The sequence below is a fragment of the Harpia harpyja genome, chromosome 5 (genome assembly GCF_026419915.1).
Source record: "Harpia harpyja isolate bHarHar1 chromosome 5, bHarHar1 primary haplotype, whole genome shotgun sequence".
Classification (NCBI taxonomy): Eukaryota; Metazoa; Chordata; class Aves; order Accipitriformes; family Accipitridae; genus Harpia; species Harpia harpyja.
Window position 1 is genome coordinate 44,103,567 of NC_068944.1, and position 265 is coordinate 44,103,831.

The window sequence follows — 265 nt, forward strand, 5'->3', positions numbered from 1 at the left end:
CAGTGATTGGAATGCTTCCTTTAAAGACTAAACTAATGCAAACTACTTGTGCCTGTTCCATAGCTCTTTAGTATCAACACAGTTCAAATATTTATTGCTCAATTCCTGTATCCACTTTGTCAGCTACATGGTTTACAGTGTAATCTCTTAAGTCTATCAGTAAGTACTGTGAAATGAGGCTGTAGGAGCTGACAGTTTTCTGTCGTTTCTAAACTCATCGATGAAATAACTGGTCAAAGAGCTTTTAAAGAATATTCATTTTGGT